General features: G+C 41.3%; 2 pseudogenes; one reads left to right on the top strand and one right to left on the bottom strand.

Moving 5' to 3' along the window:
- The window catches only part of LOC117551909, a 430097-nt pseudogene that overhangs the window by 97586 nt on the left and 308408 nt on the right, over positions 1 to 24103 (top strand).
- LOC117551910 overlaps positions 1 to 24103 on the bottom strand; it is a 354701-nt pseudogene that overhangs the window by 68802 nt on the left and 261796 nt on the right.

The raw sequence follows: 24103 nt of genomic DNA, 5'->3' as shown, positions 1-24103 counted from the left end.
GTTTTGTCTCTGTGTCCACCTAAAATCAATTCAAACACCATGACACAGTTCCATCAGATTAATGATAAAAACCTAGAGGACATTATTCAACTTCTGAAATCCTCCTCCTGCTGCCTTGATATTATTCCAACAGGGTTTTTCCAAGATGTTTTTCCTTGCATGGCCTCAGATCTACTTCACATAGTAAACAAGTCTCTTCACTCAGGTGTTTTTCCACAGGCCCTGAAAACTGCAGTCAATAAACCACTCTTAAAAAAGAATAATCTAGATGCTTCAGTAATGAACAATTACAGGTCCCATATCAAACCTCCCATTTCTAGGTAAAATCATTGAGAAGTAGTTTTTCAACAGTTGAGTAATTTCTTGCATTTAAATAACTGTTTGGATGTGTTCCAGTCAGGCTTCCGTCCAAACCACAGCACTGAGACTGCTCTTGTAAAGGTCTTCAATGACATCCACTTATGGCGCATTTCCACTGCAGGGCCTCACACGGTATAGTTAGGCCATGGTAGGCCAGGCTCACTTTATGCTGCGTTTCCAATACAGTTTAGGAACTGGGGCAGTAACTATAGTAACGCAGTGTAGGCGGAGCCGTGACGTCATCTTCAATGTGTGTCAGTACCCGATATGCAGCCCTGCCCTATCTGCAGTGCGTATGTGCAAGATGGTCCGCCATATTTGACAACTCCATACGGCAACTCTAATAGGACATTTGACACAGTGGGTTTTGGCAAAGCAGAAAAAGAACACTCAAAAAACCCGATAATATTAATCTGAGAGAGATGAGTTATTGTTATTACAATGTGACTTCACTATTATTGAACAACTCCTTTTATTGGGTCATTTTGTTGGGTTAAGTACATTGTCAGAATTAGTGAGAAATGGATCTAACTTCTGCAATATGTAGGGTATTCATAATTTATATCTAATTACATTAACTGTGAATGTCCTTCATTTTATTTAAAATAACAAAATATTTTCACACAAAGGGTTGGTTATCATTTGGATTTTAACGATTCCGGTTCTGCTTTTCGATTCTGGTTATTTTCGGTTCCGGTTCTTTGAGAGGGTCAAAATAAGTCCTATGACAAACTGGGAGAAATATATATTTATGAAAACATTAAGTCAAATCTGTATTCCTATTTACAAATCACTTCATACTGTTGAATTTCTTACGGTTATTGAATACAATTATATACAAATAATCTCTGCATTGTTTAGTTAGTTCTAAGTGGTGCAGTTTGAGAATTTACAACTGGCCCAGTCTCCTCTGATGTTACACTGCAACCTGCCTGTGAGACAGAGGCCAACCACACATGTCTAACACATAGGCCTAATAATAATGATACATTATATTTATAGGCTATAGGCCTAGCGCTTTTCTACAACTCAAAGACGCTTGCACACATTTATTTACACATGCTGCAGCTGCTCACTGTTTGTAAAAGTAAATAAATAGTATTTTAATTTCAATAATGTACTTTCTATACCCTGCTTCATAAACAATACTGACATCCCTGTGCTCCTCTGAGTCTGGGGGTCCGGGGATGTGAGGACAGCGCGAGGACACAGACAGGGAGGCTGCTTCACTTCATAAAGGAAATGGCGGTCAATATTAACAACACAGGAGCTAAAACGATTAATAACCTTCATTACGTGTTAGAGAAAGAACATAAGAAAGTTTGACAAAGGTGAGGCTGTTAAACGGGCAGCGGATCTGCTGTGTGTAGAAAGACAGAGAGAGTGACGCTGAGCTGCACCGTGCAGCGATCGGCTGATACGGAGCATTTGAGAGAGCTGCAGTCCGTGGGGCTCGGCCTCGCCTCCTGTCCTCACAACTCTTATTAATCCCGGTACCGGACAATTATTATCTGTTCCTACTCGGAACAGAGTTTTGCTTCCCAACCCGGCCACTGTGCTACACTTCCCGCCCCGCCCCGTCTAACTGTACAGAAAGCGGCGAGATGCATTTCCTTAGGATTCAACAAGCAGAACCGAAACTCACATTTCTAAATAAACAATGGCGGACACGTACAATTTGCGAATGAGTTCTGCATTTTGTAAACAGAATATATCAATAATTTGTCAATAAATCAGGGCGAAAAACGTCACTTGTCCACCGGACAAGTCAATTGAAAGATCTACTTTTCCGATATTGTAAAACGTCCCGGACGGTGGGACGTGTACTTTTTCGCACACTGGTCTGTATATGGTAGGGGTGTAACGGTTCACAAACATTTTGGTTCGGTACGTACCTCGGTTTTTAGGTCACGGTTCAGTTCGGTACGTTTTCGGTACAGCAGAAACAATTATCACAAAACATAAAATATATATTTTTTTAGATTATTATTAAACTGTGAATATTCACTCAAATAAATACAAAATATAATAAAATAAACATTAAGGTGCAGCATTTCGATGAACTGAAATAATCTGTATTTGAACTGTACTAGCACCTGAGCAGCCAGCTTGACATTAGGACTTGCTTGTCATTGTATTTTCATGTTGTTTAAAGAAAGATGAACTTGTCCACATTGCTTGCTGAAAAGGCAGATCTGCTGGCACCAACAATGTCTCCTGCTGTGGAGAAAACCCTCTCTAGGGACAGAGGTAGCACAGCCAGGTAGCGCTTTGCTAACATGGCAACATAAGGATATTTGGTGTTTGTAATAGCTTTGGCTCGGTCTGAACTCTCTGCGAGTGGTGGAGGCTTAAATGCTAGTGGGAGTTGGGTTTGCACTTCAGTCTTTTTTCTTTTGGTACCGGTGATATTCACGTTCGGGTGATGCCTTTTCAAATTAGTGTGCAAGTTTGATGTATTGCCAGCCGCGTAATGTATAACTGCATAGTATCTTCATAATTTAAAATATAAGGTGTCTAAAAATGGCAACCGTATTTTCAGTTTTGGCAACCAAAAGCTGATGCCTGGTTGCCAGCCTGGCAACCACTTTTAAAAGTTAGCGTTGAGCCCTGCGGAGACTTCAATGATGCTGGAGGATTTTGGAGCTCAACTTGATCTGCGTTTGCCATTTCGACAGTTCCTCAAATTACTGGTTAAATTTGAACGCATCCCTGTGACCAGCTCTCATAATATTAATAATAATAATTTCAATTTATATATTTATTTACAATGGGAAGTAACAAAACAAAAAGTAATAATAATCATACAGATACACAGGCTGAAGAAAACAAAACAGGAACCGGTTGCTGAGTACTGTATATTAGTTGAGGCCAAAGGCCTGAGTGAACAGATGGTGTTTGAGGTGTTTTTTGAAGGTGTCCAGAGTGTCTGCATTCCTGATTGCAGAGGGGAGAGGATTCCAGAGGGTGGGGGCTGCGACACTGAAGGCTCTGTTGCCAAATGTTTTCAGCTTGGAGCGCTGGATGGAGAGTAGTATGCCTCTCGTCCAATGGAATGACTTAGACGCTCTATGGCGCGTTGAAATTGCACTGAACGCTGCGTTCCTGCAGCCCCGCCCGGAGCATGGGCTGCAGGAACATGCTACTCAAACACTGCGACGCAGCACCTGAGATTACTTCCAAAAAGTTTTTCACGTTCTCATTTTTTTACGTTTAACGTTATATTCGTTCGGTACACACGTGTCCCGCACCGAATCATTTCGGTACGGGTACGTATACCGTTACAGTGCATGACTTTAAGGATTAGCTTAATTTACAGATGGCCCTGAGCCCAATAGAAATTGCCCTGAAAAATGCGCGCGGACGAAATGGCACGATGGTTTTGGGGGGCCTCCCCCTAGAACATTTAGATGTTTGCAGGTCTTAGATGCTGCCTGGTGCATTCTCTAGACTGAATTATAAGATGAACCACCACAATATTATATTGTACAATTTCAATTTTATTCTTCATTTCACTTGTTTGTTTGTTCTTGCTTGTATTTGCTCGCTTGCATGCCCTGCATAGCTATAAGAAACACTTAAGTTGTTGGTCAAGACACTTTCCATCTGATGAAGGCAGATGCCTTCCCAGATGTAAAAAGGTAGAAAACATTACATTCAGTTGTAACTGCCAAAACAAACATTATTTTACACTATTATGGCCCCTGTTAAAAATGTAATGTTATCAACTGTAAGTTGGTTGAACGAATGCCTCCTCATCCGGAAGCTGACCGAGCAGACCCGAGCAGCAGTCGAGAGGTATGGGCTCAGAACAATCTCATAATACACACATGCACACAGAAGGATTCACACTTGTATTTCATGATCCGCAAAAGGATCCACACTTGTGTTTTTCAAAGCACACACAAATGTGTTCCGTTTCATATACATGTAAATAAAATCCAAATACAGAAAAAAGTTTTACATATGTATTTTTTTGATCCTCATATATTTGTTTTCCGTTTAAAACCTCTGCACCTGCAAACACAAAACGCTTTCTGTGCATTCGTGTGTGGGTTTTTTGAGACTCCCCTGACGCTCAGCCGATTCGTACTTGTAATTTTTTCTAATCAGATGTCTCCTCAATTCTAAGCCAATGAGCGTTCATGACGTAGCACTTCATGTACGCATTTTGCGCTACCCGGAGCTAACAGGTCCATGGAGCCTGCCTGCAGGCTAATGTCAGGACACCTCCACTCTCAGTACATTGCCACTTTCCGAAAAGGAAATGCACGCAAATACAATCTTTTATATTATTAAGGTACACCGCCACTTTCCGAATCATTGATGAATGCTTGTGTACACAAAAACGGCAGGCAACACCGTTTTAAATGTGTGTTTCCTGTATGGCGAATACAGCATGTTTTATTTATGTCTGTATGAAGTTGTTGTGAGTGTGGAGGGAGCAGCTACAGGTTAGCTTAGCCTAATCGATCAGTGCACTATGAAGCCAGTGCTAGACAGTGAACTGTCAACGGGGGGAGCCCCGCCGGTCATTATCGGCCGATATTCACTCTTAATAGTTTGATCGGTGCTCTCTAAAAAGGCCGATCAGGAGAGCTGGATCTGATCGATATGGACATAAACGCGAGTGAAGTATAACCGGACGCGAGAGAGATCAGATCAGCTGCTGAGTGAGACAGACACGCAGCTCTGCATGATCACCTGAAGCTCCGCCCTCTGTTTAGCGAGCTGACCGGACAACGCAAAATGCGTACATGAAGTGCCATGAACGCAATAAATCATACCCCCGTGGGGGTGCGCTCATGTGATTGGCTTAGAATGAAGGAGACATCTGATTGGCTCTAGATAGAAAAAATTACAAGTACGAATCGGGTGAGCGTCAGGGGAGTCTCAAAAACCCCACACACGAATACACAGCGATCCGTGCACAGAAAGCGGTTTATGTTTGCAGGGGCAGAGGTTTTAAACGGAAAACAAATATGTGAGGATCAAAAATACATATGTAAAACTTTTTTCTGTGTTTGGATTTTATTTACATGTATATGTAACGGAACACATTTGTGTGTGCATTGAAAAACACACGTGTGGATCCTTTTGCGGATCATGAAATACAAGTGTGAATCCTTTTAAGTGCATGTGTGTATTATGAGACTGTTCTGAGCCCATAGAGAGGAGACGAGCGTATCCGCGAAGCACACAAAATGGCGACGTCAGAGTTCCTGTTAGCCGGCAAATCTAAATCTCTTCGGTCAAAATAATTTCCCTTTAGCGCAATACCGCTTCAGTTGCGCCACTTATGTGACAGACAAGAAGAGTATGTGACAGACAAGAATAGTCAATTCTAATGTCTAACACTTAATGTGGAGAAAGAAATATCCTGTATGGGTTGATTGTGCGTTGATCTAACCTCTCAAACTACCGTAACTAGTTATAGATATGTTTAGTTTTACTGTCGGGTCACTCATTACTGGATCCGCGAGCTGCATGATACTGGCATAATAGATTGCTCGATCGGGCAACGAGCAGGTGAGGCTTCATTGACCGAGCTAAATACTAGATGGGCCCGGGCCATCGGGCAGTCCTTAATGTTGAGCCCTGTGTTACACCCCTAGTAGATGGCATTCCGAGCTGAATAAGGGCGTCAAATTAAGGCAAGACTGCCGCCTGGCGGAAACGCTGGAATTAGGAATATATTGTGATGAAGTGCACACTGACCTGAGCTCCAGGGGTCTCTTTCTTCTCCTCCATGCTGCTCATCAGATGTCCTGATGAAGACCACAGAGCTGCTTCATTATTAATATAATACAAATATTTAGATATAATTCATCATAATCTGTCAGGAGTGAAGAGGAGGAATTCAAAGAGTTTATTCAATGATATGTTCTATTTCTAGATGCTTATATGTAGTGTTTTATCACACCATGTGCAGTGCCTTGTCTTATCTATGCTGCTGTGACATAAACATGTTCCAAATTGATCCATTTAGTCAATGTGATGCTAAGCAGAGGAGAACATGATAGAAAGGTCAGATAGTTATTAACGTTACATGCAAATTACTTTAACCATTACAATAACAAGTTGGTTTTCTGTGTAAATTATTATTAATATTACACAAATATTTAGATATAATTCATCATAATCTGTGTAGCAATTTACATTCTAACTTACAGCTCACAGTTTGTTCACTTTTATTTCATTAAATGACTTTATTCACATAGAAAGTGACATTAATGGTTGTTTGAACCACGGTTATAACGCTATCCGTGTGTAACTATCACTAAGTTAACACAGAAAGCAAACATTAGCTAGTGAGACTGTTTAATGTACTCCATGTATACAGTATTTTCTGTATATTGTGTATTCTTTAGATACTCTAGTGATGTGTCCTGTGTGTATACTTGCTGCTAATGCTTCATTTTTATTATATCTTATTGCATCTTTTAAATGTTTAACTCGTGTAATGCCTGAAAACACTTCTGCTGTGACACATTCATTTCCCAGTTTAAGATAAATCATTATTTAAATAAAGTATATCTATTTATCTAATGAGCTAAACCGTCGCTTAGCTTAGCGTTAGCTGCTAACTGAAGAACAACATTCAAACGCTACGTCGCGGTGAATGGCGATGCTAATAAGCTAGTTAGCATACATTTAAAACCATATCTATGGTAAAGAGCACCAACACAACAACTCAAACCGTCTTAAAGACAACTGGTGTAATAACTAACATAAAGTCAGCTGAGCATTACAAATCAACTGTTACTCCCCCAGAGCCGAACTGGAATAATAACTGTAGCTGTTAGCCGATAGCCGTTAGCTGTTATACTTTAGCTGTTATACTTTAGCTTTTAGACGATAGCAGACTTTAGCTGTTATCCGATAGCTTTTAGACTGTAGCTGTAAGACTGTTGCCTTTAGCCTTTATTTAAAGATAGTTTGAGACTATTTTTGGCGCACATTTCAAAGTTTTTTTGTGAGTTTCTTTCTTCCAAGATTACAGCTGTTGTGTTAAATAAGATAACTTCTGATTCGTGATTAACTGTAAGCTAAGCTAACAGGTGTAAATACACTTAATGAAACGTCTGCATGTGTTTAATCCACTCACCTCTTATTTTGTCCTTCTTCTCCTCTCGGTTTTTTGGCCATCTTGTGCTCAGGCTCTGTGCACAAGATGGCGTCTATCAACTTCCGGCGGCTGGGTGTGAGGCCGAGTACTTCCAGTTGGAGTACAGAGTAGTAGTGATGGCAGTTTGACCAAGCCCCTAGGAAGTGCGCCGGAGTCTGATGAGAATATTCGTGCTGGTCAAACGGCGGTACTACACTTCCTTTAGGTTGCTGGGCCCGGAAAACACCTTTTCCAATTGACTTACATTGGGAAAGAGTGGTCTGTAACTCGTTGGATAATTTTTTTAACTAAATAAACTACCCAGTATGAGCGTTTGTATAGCTCTTATTAAAAACATTCGTTCCTCAAGTTGTAGAAATGTCATAATAACGTTATTCTGAGAGTTATTTCCCTTGCCATTATGAACGCACATCTAACCCACGGGACCGCACCGCCCGGCACGTTCACGTTACGTGTTCAGTACTACATGAGTTTCTCTTTACCCATGGATGCACAATAACAACGGACCCATATCGCCTTACTGCCATCCCACGGAGCTGTAATAATGGATATATTGCACATGTTTGCTGTAATTCATCATTTGTAAATATACTACATGGGCTGTATGATGTAAATCTTGTACCGTAAATGTTGTATTAAATGAAGTTAATATTACCGACGTAGATTAACGTTCCTGTAGCTTATTATTGCACTTGCAATTGTTTTAGTTACTTGTGGGCTAGTTAACATGAATAATCACAGTTACTATCCTTTTACTCCATCACATTTAAAAAAGAAATAGGCTATTGTTATTTTAACTCCACCACAGTAATCCATCATCAGCTATACTTGTTAGATCATACAATTGATCATAACAGGCTTCAACATATACATTTGTATATATTACCAAGTGGTTTCATGTACAACCCACACAAGAATCATGCTAAATGAAGCTCTGTTGCTTGGATATAACTAGATCCTGATGTCAGCGTAATATAAAAGTACATAACGATTGATGTGTAACTTAGCATAATTTACTAGCTAGCCGCTAGCTGCTAACTGCCGCCTCGTTAATATAAATCCAGTACCATGCTGTCATGAACGCGTGGTGCCGTTACGTGTACGCAAATTCACGTGCTTAATGTGAACAAGCCTTTTGGGCGTGGTTAAAAGTGTGCATGCTCTATGAGTGCACATACGGGTACTTTTCAGGCATGCTGGGTAATCTGTGATGTTTCGCTCTCTCAAAAGTTGGGCCATTTTGTCATCATGCGCCATTGAGCAACTCTCATAGGAATTAATGAGGCCCCACCTCTGACGCTGTATCCAGTTCTTATTATACATCCATGAGTTTGACACTGAATCTTCGAACGGAGCTTCAACCCTGGACTTCCTATTCCATAGAAGTAGTAGTGATGTTACGTGTTGTGCCGAGGCTTCGGAGCATGTGTCGAGTAACGGACCGTCCACACACAGGCATGAAAAAAATCTTTGAAAGCTTCGCCCATTCACTTGAATGGGGTGACGTAGAAGATTTGGAATCTTCGCCGAACTGCATTGTGGGGAGCGGAGCATGGCTTTGCAAGCATAGTGAGCATCACAAGTTGAGCAATGTTCAACTTTTGATGCTCCCGATGCTTTCGAAGCTGGCATCAGCCAATCAAATCCCGTTTATGCAAATCCCGCCAGTACAAGCGCTAGCCAATCAAACCGCTTGTAAGATGGGAGAGCAAGACCGCAGTTCATTTCCTCATATTCCAAACGAGAAATTACGGTAGCAAATCACCCGGTTCTTTACGACCAGTTGGTCGCGTTGCTCGCAAAAAAATCGCCAAGCTTCAGACTCGCCCAGCATCAAGATTTTTCAAGATTTTTTTCATGCCTGTGTGTGGACGGGCCGTAATCCCCGAAGCTTTTTGTGAAGCATGTATCAAGGCTTGTATCGTTTTGGGCCAGTGACATCATCGATGACAAACAAAGCCTCGCTGCCTGTCGATACCACGTGACTGCTTCAGGAAGCCATTCAGATGGGTTGAACCAGCGCCATATAGATATATATCTATATAGATACCAAATGGTTTGATGCTTCATTCAAAGCTTCATTTTGCCATCACTACAGAGTAGGCTTGTTTGAGACGAGTTGCGGCTCGCCTCGAAAGTAGACGAGAATAGCCGATCGCAGCCGGGAGAGGTCTCAAAAAGCTCGCCTGAAGTCGGACAGCTTGGAGTCGGCTTCGTCTTCTTCTTCTCTCGGTTTTTTGGCGGATTGCAAACAACTTTAAGGTGCATACCTCCGGAGTCGGCTTGACTCGGTTTGCATTTATAAAGAATGCACAAATGTGTTTAATCGTTAATGTCAGATAAACTAAAAAGACAAAGACAGTATGAAGTAATTGCGCATAAGAAACAATGCATACAGTTATTCTTTCAGTACATATTTATTTCAGATACTTATAGTTACAGTTTTTACGCTCTAATGGGTCCGACTAGAATGATTGTTGTGGCTTCCTTCCTTGTTTTTCTATCAAGCCACTAGACGCCTTAAACAGACATTTCTAACTCGTTTTCTTTCCTTTATATTACTTACAGTTGAAGAGTTACTCGGCCTCCGATGGTTTGGATGAAGTTGCGATGTGTTTGAACAAAATAAAATAACAAACTTTTACACAAGCAACAAAGAAAAGAGGCCTTTACAATATTTAAAACAAAGAGGCAAAACTCAAATCAAATAACAAACAACGGTATTCTTTCTTCTTGATAAGGCTTCTATAACTTCATAACTTAAAGGGTACTTGCACGATTTGTGCACGTGTATGGTTAAAACTGTTCCTCGACGGCATCTCTCCAACAGGTTGCCCATCACTGTGGCTTCAGCGCAGGCGCCGTGGGAATTGTAGTCCTTTATAGTGCGTTGACTACAGACGTCACAATTAGGTGGCCTTTCTTATCAAATCCATATACTGGCTCGAACAATGACAAATAATGTTTAATCATAAACTTTTCATTTCCAGGGGGGCCACAGGGGGTCTAAGGTCAGTGTTAGTGGGGCACTGGCCCCCCCTTATAACCGCCCCTGAGAAGAACACCATATATTCGGTCAATTGTGCAGCTGATATAACACAACACATTTGTTTTATTTCATTTGACAAGGTCATCTGCTTAAACATGGACCAGACATCACCTAATGTTACTCCTCGGCCAATGGTAGAACACAATTCTGTCCATGTTCTCTTTTTTTTATTGTGTCAGGCACAATGAGTTTACATTGATACAATCAATATATATATATATTTTTTCCCCCTTTCCCCCCCTCCCGGTCCTAGCTAGTAAATTAAATAACTAACTAAATACAATAGATACATGTAAAGGTAAAAGTAAAATAATGTAGAAGATATTATTAAAAGAAAATGTATAGATAAGGGTATAAAGAATAGTAACAGTAATACATGTACCCATATACTCATATATGTATACCCACATATACACATACATTCTTTTGAGAATGTTCGAGGACTCTCTGGAACGGGGAACGTTGCCACAAACTCTGACTGAGGCGGTAGTAATTGTATTATTAAAATCAGGCAAGGATAATTCTGAATGTAGCTCCTATCGCCCCATCTCCCTTCTGAATGTGGACTATAAGATCCTGGCTGAAATACTAGCCATACGCCTTGAATCAGTCACTCCAAACATCATATCATTAGACCAAACTGGGTTTATGAAAGGCCGATACTCCTTCTCCAACATCCGTCGCCTTCTCAACATCCTCCTCTCTCCTGCATCCAAGGAGACACCAGAGGTGGTGGTCTCATTGGATGCAGAGAAAGCGTTCGACAGGGTGGAGTGGGGCTTTCTATTTGAGGTCCTTAAGAGGTTCAGCCTCAGATCCAAATTTGTGTCGTGGATAGCATTGTTATACTCTTCACCCAAGGCTTCAGTGAGTACTAACGGGATAAGTTCTCAATATTTTACACTAGGTAGAGGTACTCGCCAGGGTTGCCCTCTAAGCCCGTTACTATTCGCCATGGCAATCGAACCCCTATTGTGGAAATTGATGTAAAGTATTATGCAGAAAATGTGATGCAGCATATTTTTGGTATATTCATTTTAATGTCACCCATATATAAGAGGTGTATTGCATCATGTTATCCCTAATATATGTGTGGGTTTATACATTCCTGTGTGTTAATAGTTGAAGGAACAAAGTACATTTTTCCTCTTAAATATAGAGAGTTTTTTTATAGATTCCTGAAACAATGTTCCCTTTTTCTTAAAAGTAGATTAGCGCAATAGTCTTTTTCTTCCACTTTTACCCTTTTATTAAAAGGGTGTTTTTAGGCTATTTTTGAGGAGGTAAAATGCAGAATTACTTGTGATTTCTGTTTTGAGTGAAAAGATTACCCCTTTGAGTGTTTTTCTTGGTTAACCATTAGATATAATGGTTAAATTCTTCTTAAGTTAATGATGCGCATCCTGCAGGCCTTGAGAATTGAGTCACACAGTTAAGAGAGACAATGGTCCTTCTGATTCTGGGTAAGCTGACTTCGGGTGGATGGAAGTTCAGAGGTATGAAGACAGTTAAGCTTTGTTGGATAGCTGGTCTTGAGGAGGTCATGAGATGATGACTGTTACATTTCCAACAAGTATGGCTTTCATAAAGAAACACATATGACTTGTGTGATAAGCTACATGATAAGATGTGTTTTGTTGCAAAATGAGCCTGTTTTGTTCTCTGCTGGCACGCGCTGATTCACTGTGACACAGCATCTTTTGCATCTCCCAATGAGATGACCTGAAAAGATGACCAGCTGACCTAACCCCTCCTGTTTTATTCTTGTATATCTCCTGTTGAGTCCTGGCGTTCGCTCTCTCTTCTCGGGCTGCCAGGACCGAAGGATCTAAGCAGCGCGCGAACAAGGGCAGGAGTACTCCTTACATTACAGTATAATTGTATTGTATTATATTGTATTGTAATGTATTATATTGCATTGCATTATTACCTTTTATAATTAAAACATCAGGAAGATACGTCCCCAGCTGACACAGAAAGCGACTCAGGTTCTGGTCCAGGCTCTCGTCATCTCACGCCTAGACTACTGCAACTCCCTCCTGGCTGGTCTACCTGCATGTGCCATCCGACCTCTGCAGCTCATCCAGAATGCAGCGGCTCGTCTGGTCTTCAACCTTCCTAAATTTCCCCACACTACTCCGCTCCTCCGCTCCCTTCACTGGCTTCCGGTAACTGCTAGAATCCACTTCAAGACACTGGTACTTGCTTACCGTGCTGCGAATGGATCTGGCCCTTCCTACATCCAGGACATGGTTAAACCGTACACCCCAGCGCGTGCACTACGCTCTGCATCAGCCAAACGACTCGCTGCGCCCTCGCTGCGAGGGGGACCCAAGTTCCCATCGGCGAAAACACGTGGGTTTGCTATCCTGGCTCCAGGATGGTGGAATGAGCTCCCCATTGACATCAGGACAGCAGATAGCTTGCACATCTTCCGGCGCAAACTGAAAACTCATCTCTTTCGACTCCACTTCGAGCGATAGAACTATTAACGAAGCACTTTTATACCAATAAAGGACTGGCTTATCTAAAGCCAGTTGAGTAGCACTTGAAATGTTTTTGCTCTATGAAGCCTGATGTACTTATATGATTCTGTTTTCTTCAAGTTGTATTTTGTTGGTCGAACGCACTTATTGTAAGTCGCTTTGGATAAAAGCGTCAGCAAAATGCAATGTAATGTAATGTAAAACAGATTATTGTTTAAACTGGTATCCTGGTGTTCTCTGATTTCCTTCCTGTTATGATTTTAAGCAGGACTCGCCAAAACGACACGCGGAGCCGAGTTGGGTTGTAAAAACCTCCAAACTCCGACACTATCAATTGCGCTTAAATCGGCCAGCTTTACACAATAAATCACCAGATATGGCTCTGAACACATACTCTCGTTATACGCTGACGATTTACTATTGTTCATTTCTAACCCTATATCTACCATTCCTCAGATAATAGATCTGTTAACCCGAATCGGAACCTTCTTGGGGTACAAGCTAAACTTTTCCAAGAGTGAGTAAATGACCTGGCCCTTCAGATCCCCGATAGACTCATCACCTTCAAGATGTCTATGAGTAATTTAAGTATTTAGGTGTGAATATAAGTGGAAAACTCTCAGACCTTTACAAAGATAACGTCCCACCACTAATTAACAAGCTCAAATATGATTTGGAAAGGTGGAATAATTTACATTTAACTATCGCTGGGAGGGTAAACTGTATCAAAATGAACGTTCTCCCTCGCTTTCTGTACCTCTTTCAATGTCTGCCAGTCTTCCTACCAAAATCACTTTTTCGTAAAATAGACACACTCATCTTCTCTTTTTTATGGCAAGGGAAGACTCCTAGAATTAGGAAAGAGCTTTTACAAAGGCATAGATCTACAGGAGGATTAGCGCTTCCAAACATAAGACACTACTATTGGGCAGCCAATATCCACAAAGTAATTATATGGACTAAGGAACCAACATGGAGTTGGTGTGAGCTTGAAGCCGAATCCTGTCCTAATACCTCACTCTTGGCTTTGCTCATATGTACATTACCCAGCCGGCCAACTCAACATTCGAATAACCCGATTGTTGTTTCCACCCTAAGAATTTGGTCCCAATTCAGAAAGGCTCATGGACTCTGTGGATCCTCTATTCATAGTCCCATTCACAACAACCATCTCTTTCTCCCCCCTTACACTGCTGGGGCCTTCTCTATGTGCCAGAGATTAGGTCTCAGAGTAAGGGACCTTTACATTAACAATGTTTTCGGTAGCTTTAGCCAACTCTCTGACAAATGTTGCCTTCCAGGCACTCATCTATTTCGCTACTTCCAGGTCCGAAACTGGGTTAAACTAAACAACCCTTCCTTCCCCAATATCCCTCCGGATTCAATAATTGACTCAATTCTGGACACTCTAACAACCGAAAAAGGTTTGATTTCAAGAATTTACAATTTCGTCTCACAGAAACATCGTTTGGTAAAATCAAACAAGATTGGGAAGAGGAACTAGTCCAAGCTATAGATGATGAGGTCTGGGATGGCGCATTAGCGAGAGTGAACAATAGTACGTCCTGTGCCAGGCTTAATCTTATACAACTAAAAGTTGTCCACCGTATCTATTACACCAACTTTAAACTCTCCAAAATATACCCAAATGTTACGGATACCTGTAACAGATGCCACATGTCACCAGCAAACATGACTCATATGTTTTGGTCTTGTCTTCGCCTACAAGGATACTGGACAAGCATTTTCAAACACCTCGCTGAGGCCTTGGACGTGGTATTGACAACATGTGCAGAAACTGCCATTTTTGGAGTACTACCTGGCCACCGAATGATAAGGGGGAAAACTAAAGACAGTATAGCCTTTGCATCTATCTTAGCACGTAGAAGAATACTCCTAGAATGGAAATCTCCTATACCACCTAAAGCATCTCTATGGCTTAAAGATTTAATGTTGTACCTGAACCTGGAGAAGATTAAATATAACCTGAGGGGCTCCTCAAAACTATTTGAATCTGTCTGGGGCTCTATGAGAGCCTACATAGCTGAAATTAAGACACTATATTAAGAAGAAAGGGGGGGGAACTACGAATGTATGTGTAATTTTCTTTTTCTGTTTTTTTCTTGTGTCTCTTTTTATCTGTTATCTGTTTATCTTTTTTTAAATATTATTTTATATATATATATATTTTTTTTTATTTGTTCCGTCTTTGAATACATGTATGTAAGTAGGTGCGTGTATGTATGTCCATGTTCTCTTTTGTGTGTATTTTACTGACCACAACATATTACTAGACCAACTAGAAAACTGGGTGGGACTTTCGGAAACAGTTCTAAATTGGTTTGAATCCTACTTAAAGGACAGAAACAACTTTGTTTCTATAGGTACATACACATCTGAGTTGACAAATATGACATGTGGGGTTCCTCAAGGCTCCATCTTGGGGCGTCTTCTCTTTAACATCTACATGCTACCACTGGCTCAGATAATGAAAAACAACAAAATAAGTTACCATAGCTATTCAGATGACACACAAATGTACATAACCATTTCACCAGGAGACTATGCTCCAATTCAAACACTGAGTAAGTGCATTGAACAAATGAATGACTGGATGTGTCAGAACTTTCTCCAATTAAACAAAGACAAAACTGAGGTAATGGTTTTTGGAGCCAAGGCAGAACGTATAAAAGTTAGCGCTGAGCTTCAGTCTACAATGTTCAAAACAACAGATAAAGCCAGAAATCTAGGTGTAGTCATGGACTCTGACCTGAGTTTCAACAGTCACATTAAAACAGTTACTAAATCAGCCTACTATCACCTAAAGAATATATCTAGGATTAAAAGACTAATGTCACAGCAGGATTTGGAAAAACTTGTCCATGCTTTTATCTTCAGTAGACTCGACTACTGCAATGGTGTCTTCACAGGTCTCACTAAAACATCTATTAGAAAGCTGCAGCTGATTCAGAACGCTGCTGCTCGAGTCCTCACTGACACTAAGAAAGTGGATCACATCACTCCTGTTCTGAAGTTTTTACACTGGCTTGTCTTTTTGTCGCTGCTTTTAATTGAAACTGAGCCGTTGTGTTCATCAGTAAAGTGGAACTTCTGTGTGAACTATTCATATCTTAAACTGCACTGTAACTTTTTATTCATGTATTTTTTTCTTTTAATGTTTTTAAATGCCTTTGTCTGAATGTCTTTCATTTTTGTAAAGCACCTTGAATTGCCTTGTGTTGAAAGGTGCTATATAAATAAACTTGCCTTGCCTTACTTTCCTTCGAGCAGCTACCCTTTTCCTTTGATACTCTATAACATTATTTTGTGTCATGTTTCTTTAATTCTCTAAATGCATGGTTTCGCTCTTTAGTAGCCCTGCTGCATTCCTCATTCCACCATGGCACCACTTTCTTCCTACCCTTGGTTGTTGTTTTGGGTATACTGTTCTCTGCTGCATTTAGTATATGTTGCGTTATGTGGCTTGTAATGACCTCTATGCTTCCCTCTGATGTTAGCAGGTGGACCGACTCCTCACACTATATCCTACATTTCCCCCAATCAGCTTTAGCAAAGCACCACCTGGTTATTACACCTCCTTCCTGCATATATACATTATTATTCATTTTAGTAAGCACTGGATAATGGTCACTTCCTACAGTGGAGTTATTCAAAACAAACCATTCGCATGTATGAACCAAACAGTTTGACACTAATGTCAGATGCAGGCATGAGACTTTCCCCCTGTGAACATCTACTCTTGTGCCATGTCCATCATTAAGGCATACTAGTGTTCTTTCCTCCAGCATTTCTTCCACTATGTTTCCGTTACTGTCTGTATGGTTGCTTCCCCATAGACTGTTGTGTGCATTGAAATCACCACACCAAACTTCCTTCCTATGTTTATGTTCTGCTATTTCTTTAAATATATCAGTGGTTAGATTTGGACATGGGTTGTATACATTGATTATCCTAATGTTATCTTGTTTTCTAGGGTTGCAGATGTCCACTATAATACAGTCTATATCATCAGAAGATTGCACCTCCCTATATGCCACACCATCTTTGAGAGATGACTGCACGACTTCAGGTCTGCGATGTGGACAGTACACCTCAAATAAATACCTACACAACCTGGGGTATTTGAAGATAAGGGAATGACATGTTTATAATATGCCGCAAAACACAACAAATATGCAGGGTTACGAGTCTGTTTCTAAGGCCATTTTATTTTTGGTAGTCTGATCATTTCAACAAGAGAATAGAATCAAACTGAAAACATCGTAAATATGTTCTAGATACATGAAGCAGATTAATGAACAGTGAAACTCGCTCATGGACTTTAAGGTGAATACTTTAAGAAAAGGTTTTCCCACAGTCTTTGTAGGAGCCATTTTATGGGTGTTGTTGGTGTCTCAGTTTACCTTATTTATATGTATAGTGCAATATTATTTTTGAACACTTGGTGGCGGGGTGTATAAAAGGGGTCATAGGTGACAGGAAGAGGACACAGGAGGAAGAGCATACCGATTCTACCAGACGGCCAGCCCAGCCCCAGCAGATGCTCATACTACAACTATTGACACCGTGTACTTAAACCTTGGTATGTAAAGCAATAAAACATCATTCTAAAACTGCAGCAAAAGACCGGAACTTCATATGTCTGTGTCTGCGTCAGGATCACTCTAAACCCTCCTGTGAAGTAAGGGCAAAAAGATATAGGACACTGGAACATTTAAACTGCCATTACATTAAGTAGAATCGTACTCTATGAGTGAAACTGGACAATAAGAAACATATCGCATTGGATTAAGGATCGTTTTCACCGGACAAACAATTGGATTACTTCACAACTGACACCATCATCCCGGATCAGCTGGACAACAAGCCACAATCAGCTGGAGATTGTCACCACCTGCGCTCATCAAGACGGCGAAAGGAGAGGCCGAGAGCCAAGGCTGGATCTTATATTGGATACATAAAATGCGGACAATGGCTTGGATTGAATGCTGCAATAATGTCAGCTGTTTGAAACAGCTGTCGGCAGATGACAGTCAGAAAACGAAACTTAAAGGTGACCGATCAAGCAAAATGCAATTTTGTACGTCTTTTATACATGAATATGTGTCCCCGGTGCTCCAGGGAACTCACCAAGTGTCAGAAAACACAACTCTCTCTTTTCCTCCCTACCCAAATCTCTTAAAAAGGGGCTGCAACAGATCTGATAAAGACTGATCCAGATTTGAACACTTCTATGACGTCACAGAAGTGGTGCTACGGCTATTGAGCCAATTCCACCAATCAGGAGGAGACAGCCACGGACATTGCCGTTCGAAAGCGCTGGAGACACTGTAGTACATATGCCAGGCCTGTAGATGGTGCTGTTCTCACAGAATCAGCCCATGCAAAGACAGTGTTAAATTGAGCGAAATGAGGAACGGCTAAAATGGTATTTTGAAAAATAAAAAGTATAAATATGCCTTATATAGGTATGGTCCTACACTATATTATTCAAATATAGCATGATAGGTCCACTTTAAAGGAACAGTGAACATTATGCCTGTCAATTCTGACGTTACGTCAACAGATGGCGCTGTTGGGATGGGATCTGTAATGGAAAAAAGGATTACCCAACACAAGGCCAATAGATGGGAATTGTTTATTGTAAACTGTGAAAAAACAAAATATGCTTAAATGCGGCTCCTACACTCTTAAACCCACTATGGTTTTTCTCCTGAGTGAATACGAAGATGTGATTTGAGACCACCTGATGTAGTGAAAGTTTTCCCACACTCTTCACAGCTGTACGGTTTTTCTCCAGTAGTGAATACGGTGATGTGATGTTTTCCCTACCACTCTTCACAGCTGTACGGTTTTTCTCCAGTATGAATACGGTGATGTGATTTGAGAGCACTTGATGTAGTGAAAGTTGTCCCACACTCTTCACAGCTGTAAGGTTTTTCTCCAGTGTGAATACGTTGATGTGTTTTGAGATGACCTGATCTAGTGAAAGTTGTCCCACACTCTTCACAGCTGTAAGGTTTTTCTCCAGTATGAATACGTTGATGTGTTTTGAGATCACCTGATCTAGTGAAAGGTTTGTCCACACACTCTTCACAGCTGTACGGTTTTTCTCCCATGTGAATATGCAGGTGGCGCTTTAAATTTCCAGATGTTTGTAAAGGATTTCTCACATTGCTGACATCTGTGACGCTCTCTCTTCCTTTCGGTTTCTAGAACAGACGGACAGAGAAAGAGAGAAAGTCAATCTAAAAAGCATAAATACACAAGTTAACACAATAAAAACTCACTTAATATAAACCTTGAGTTAACAAAATACTACTTAACAACTGTTTGTGTTTATTATATTTGATACAGTAATACAGCAATATTCTAACCAAAGTATATACCAGAGGTGGGGGACTCGAGTCACATGACTTGACTCGAGGCACATGACTTGAATCGCATATTTTTTGACTTGAGACTTGCTTGACTAACATTGATAAAAGACTCGACTTGACTTTGACTTGGTATTCATGACTTGAGACTTGACTTAGGCTTGAGACAGATGACTCGAAAGGACTTTACTTTTTAAAATAAAATATTTTTATTTGTATTGTACGAAGCCCCTAGAGGGCAATGAAAGACAAAAAAGAGAAAGTATCTCGTTCGCAGGAGAAAGTAGGAAGTGGAGCGCACAGGAGACAGCCGTTTCATTGCAGACTGTTATGTTTATGTGGGGAAATACATACATTATTTGAGATATATTTCAAACTCGGACTTCATTTTAGGGACATTTCGGCCAGGGGTGTAGAGTTATTTGTTCAAGCACAGGATCGGCAAAACAGGAGAGTCTGTGAACCAGTCTGCCTTGACCTATGTATTCATGTCTGTGACTCTCACAGTATCTGCTGCCCACAGCTGCTTCATAGAAGAAAAACCTCCTTCACTTCATGAAATCTCTGCAGCACCAGGAGGCAGTAACGTGTAACTCAGCAGAATCTGAGAAGAGCAGTCAGCTGCAAAGAGCTGTGCCTTCACTGTGTTTACCTTCATTAGAACAGCTAAGGAGCGACCGCAGGCTGCTACGTTTTAACCAAACACACCTCTAGACACACGCACACTTAACTGCTCAATTATTCCCCCTATTACCTGTTTTATGATTTCAGAGCCCCACTCTCCATTGTTGTTAATGTTGAAAATAAAACTCTAGTTTCATAACCACTGTCTTTTAACTGATTTAAACTGGGGTTATTCATCAGGATTTCGTAGGACTTGACTTGCTTGACTCTCACCCAAGTAACTTGAGACTTGCACATGTATGACTTACAGGAGACAGAGGGAGACGGCATCCTGTCACTGCGAGTCTCAGTATGCTCCGTTCGTCTTGTGTTTTGTTTTTTTGGTCTAATTATTGTCTCAACTTTGTCGTGTCTGTATGAAACGTCATTTTGAGAGACCATGCTTTTGATCCTGTGGATCAGTGATTCTCAAATGGGGGTATGCGGACCCCTGGGGGTACGTGAAGGTACTGCAGGGGGTACGTGAGAGAAAACAATAAAAAAAGGTTAATTAATTAAAATTACAACTTGTATTTGGCGTGCTCGCCATTGACTGTTATTGTTCAGGTTAATCTTGCCCCCCTCCGACGTAAGTGTGAAGTATTGGTACTTGCCGGGCAGCCGAATGGGGCCAGCTAACCGGATTTCGGTACTTAGAGCCGGTTCCGCTGCGGTGGAAACAGGAAGAACCAGAGCTAAATCAGGCTCTAGCCCGGAACCACGCCGAGCGGAAAGCATATAGTATATATATATATATATATTGCAATAGTATATTATAACAAATAGACATTTCAATGGAATCGTGGTTAAAACGTAGCAATACTACAGCAGGGAACGTGGACAACGGAGAAATAAAGAAAGCTAAAATGGAGTCAAAATGCCGTCAATATCAGGAATTTCGTGAGATACGTGGATACTGACGACATTTATGAAAATGTGCTTTTCTGCAAGACCTTAGAGGGGAAAACAACGGGGGGAGGACATTTTTAATGTTGTGAATGATTTCTTTATTGAAACGAGCTGGACTGGAGAAACTGCATGAGTGTCTACTGACGGAGCTGCCTCAATGACGGGCCGATTTAAAGGGCTAATGGCGTATTAGGGATACAAATCCAGAAGTGCAGTGGAATCACTGTGTCATACACAGGGAAGCACTGGCGGCCAAAAAGCTGAGTCCTGTGTTGCATGACGTTTTGAACAACAGCATCAAAGTGATTAACTTCATAAAGTCAAGGCCACTCAATGCGCGTCTGTTTCACCGCCTTTGCGAGGACATCGATGAACACAACCAACTACTGCTACACACAGAAGTGCGCTGGCTCTCTCGAGGGAGGATACCGAGCAGGCTGTTGGAGCTACGTTCGGAGGTGCACGCCTTTCTGTCAGAGCAAGGATCTCCCTATGCCACACTGTTTGAGGACACAGATTGGCTTGCAAAGCTTTGCTATCTGGCAGACATATTCAGCAAATTGAATGAGCTGAATCTGTGCATGCAGGGCAAGAACACCAACATTCTGAACCTGTATGACAAGGTGGATGGTTTCGTAAAGAAAGCAGAGTTGTGGAAACGGGCATGTGCACAGGGGGATCTCACCTGCTTTCCTCAGGTAGATGCTTTCTTCTCCAGTGAGGATGTGCAAAGCGCTCCAGTCAAGTCCATTATAGAGGAACACTTGGCCAACCTGATAGTTAGTTTCAAGTCGTACTTTCCTGACATGGAGGAGAAACCTGCACAGCTTGATTGGGTAAGAAACCCATTTCTACTGTCAGAAGCAAACAGAGAAAAGCTTCCTCTCTGTCACCAGGAAAAACTCTTGGATGTGTCTGACCGCGGCATAAAGATGACATTTGAGAACTCCACTCTCACGCAGTTTTGGGTGTGTGTGAAAAAGGAGCATCCTGAGCGGGGAAAAACAGCTTTGGAGCAGCTACTGCCCTTGGATCCATATATTTGTTTGAAGCCTCCATCTCTGCAATGACACCGATCAAAACAAAGCAGAGAAACAGACTGGGCCTGGAAAAGAGTCTGATCACTGCTGTGTCCTCTCTGCCAAGACCAAGATAATAATATATAATATTTTTATAGTGCCTTTCAGGAAACCCAAGGTCGCTTTACAAGTCGGGTAGGGGGGGGGGGGGGGGGAGTAGGGGTGATGAAGGAACAAGCACACGTTTCACACTAAATTGAGTGCTCTTAATATTACTTGTTAGTGTTATTGCAATTTATAATTTATTTATTATTATAATTGTTTGTTTTTTTTGTCAATGTTTTGACACTAAATTGTGTGTTCTATTTTAAAATGCAGTTTAATGCACCTACAACTCATTAATAGTGTCATTGCAGTGTTATTACGTAGTTTTTTTGTAATTGCACATTTGTGTTACAATGTTTTGTTTTTAACCCTTTCATGCATTGTGACTGCTTATTTAATGTTGTTTTCTTGTTTATGCATGGGGTTTTGGATTGTAGCACATCAGGCACCAGGCATCTGTTTTTAAAAAATGTCGTTATGTTCTTTGTTTGTTGTAATTCATGGATGAAGGAGTTCATAAATCACACACTGATGGAACATCACTATATTGTAATTATTTATATAGGCTTTTTCTATCAAACATGTTCGGCGTCAGTCAGGGGGTACTTGCTGAAAAAGTTTGAGAAGCACTGCTGTGGATTACATTTGCCTTCTGCAGACCAATGTCTGGCCATTCAACTTTCCAAGACACACCTGAGTGACAGCACGAACAGGTATGGCGAGGAGCCCCGGCCTCTGCGCTGCTACAGCCGCGAGACTATGCGAGAGCTACAATGCGATCGGCCTCCTACGAATACACCAAGCCATCTGTGCTCTTCGTTATTGGATGAAATCCCTCGGGAGCCGCTTAGAAACACCAGGAAAAAGAGAGAGGAAGGAGGGGAGGCGTTCAGAATACGGCGGAGATTCAGCCGGCCCCACTTCCATCCATCATTCTCACAAACCTGTGCTCATTGAGCAACAACGTGGACACACTAAGGACATACACAAGGTACTGTCATACATTTCTCGAGGCCTCTTTATTACGTTTCACGGAAAGTTGGCTACAATCTACGATGCCTGAATCTCTCTCTGAAGTACCCAGACTCACCCTTGTTCGAGCAGACAGGGATGCGAACTCCGGGAAAACCAGAGGAGGCGGTATTTGTGTGTATATTAATGATCTGTGGTGCCGATCATACTCAGTAGAATGTAAAACCTGCAATCCCGACGTAGAAATTCTCGGCATGACGTTAAGACCCTTTTATCTGCCTAGAAATTCGGGTGTATTTTACTGTTTGTTGTTTACGTGCCTCCAGCGGCAGAGGACACTGTGTTCACGAGCTGCAACTCAGCCACCCCAATGCACCGGCAATAGTGGTCGGGGACATGAAGCAATGTCGCCTGGAGACTGTGTTACCTGGGTTCCAGCAGTATGTAGGGATCACAGCAGGAAAGACAATATCCTGGACAAATGCTTGTTAATGATAAAGGAGCCTATGGGTCTAAATACAGACCACCAATACTCTGATCATAATGTTGTGAATATGATACCAGTGTATAAGACCAAACTCAAGGGAAGTCAACCAGAAAAAGAAAGAAAGTATAAATCATATGTGACTAAGGACATAAAACAAAGACTATGGAGCACTTGACAGACAGAGAAAACTGAAAGTCAAATTGAGGGAATCAAAACACACAGAGAGCTTTTGGGAAATGCTTTTAAAGCCAAAGACCCCAAAAAGTGTGGGACACCATGAGAACCGTGACAGGAATGACCTCTTCAGCTAAACCTATTGGGACGGACATACTTGATCCATACCAATTTGCCTATAAGCAAGGTGGGGTGGGTGGTACTGCTGCTGCTCTGGTTCACTCATCACTAAACATTTAGATAAACGTCACACCTATGCAGAGTCCTCTTCCTAGACTTCTCAGCAGCAACACAATACAAGCAGACATCTTGGTGTCAAAAATGCCAAAATGGAAGTAAATCCATACCTGAT

The sequence above is a fragment of the Gymnodraco acuticeps genome, unplaced genomic scaffold (genome assembly GCF_902827175.1).
Source record: "Gymnodraco acuticeps unplaced genomic scaffold, fGymAcu1.1, whole genome shotgun sequence".
Lineage (NCBI taxonomy): Eukaryota > Metazoa > Chordata > Actinopteri > Perciformes > Bathydraconidae > Gymnodraco > Gymnodraco acuticeps.
The sequence above is the reverse complement of the archived record's forward strand: the minus strand, read 5'-3'. Positions and strand labels throughout refer to the sequence as shown.